Source organism: Alligator sinensis, unplaced genomic scaffold (genome assembly GCF_000455745.1).
Source record: "Alligator sinensis unplaced genomic scaffold, ASM45574v1 scaffold572_1, whole genome shotgun sequence".
Taxonomy (NCBI): Eukaryota; Metazoa; Chordata; order Crocodylia; family Alligatoridae; genus Alligator; species Alligator sinensis.
In genome coordinates, this window is record NW_005842288.1 from 1,199,610 (window position 1) to 1,200,437 (window position 828).

An 828-nucleotide genomic window follows, 5' to 3' on the forward strand; every position below is an offset into this window, starting at 1 on the left:
TGCTGCTGGACTTGGTACTGGCTAAAGGAGATGATATAGTCAGCAACCTAAAAATCGAAGGAAAGCTGGGAGACAGCAACCATGAGCTGATCGCTTTTACTATCCATTGCAAACCTGGCAAGTCAGTCAGCAATCCAGAGGCCCTTGACTTTAGGAAAGCTGACTTTGATAAGCTCAGGAGGCTTATTGTTGAGGCCCTAAGGGGCCATGACTCAACAGGGAGAGGAGTCCAAGAGGAGTGGTTGCTTCTTAAGGGAGCCTTCTTAAAAGCACAAGGGATGTCCATCCCATTGTGGAATCAGAAAAAATATATGCCTTAAACTTTGACTATTTTAGTTATAAGATGACATAACCGCTTTGTGGAGAATTGCTGGCTCTGTATAGTAGAACAGATAAGAGAAAGTGTTTGTTCTTTGTAACTCCTCTGCAACTGCTTCGCTCACCGCGGCCTTAAGATAGCAAAAAGTATGTACAACTCTGATTTGCAGGTGCAAGAAGGAGGTTTGTGAACTAACCTCGCCTCCCCCATTAGTTCCCATCCTGATTACAGCAAAGAAATAATGAAGTAATGTTATAGCCGCTTTTCATGCTAATTTCACTATATGATCACGTGAGTTGTAAGCAACTGTTAAAAAGTATATAAGCCTCCTGATTTTGCTCTTGGGGGGGACCCCTTCCAAGTGCTTGGGAGATCCATGTCACTTTGGAATCCCCCCTACAGCTGTAGTTTCTTTTAAATAAAAGCTTCTGCTGACCTGACCCAAAAGTATGCTGCGTGTGTTTCCACGACAATTCCTGGTGCCGTGACTCGGATCCAGAACACAGGCT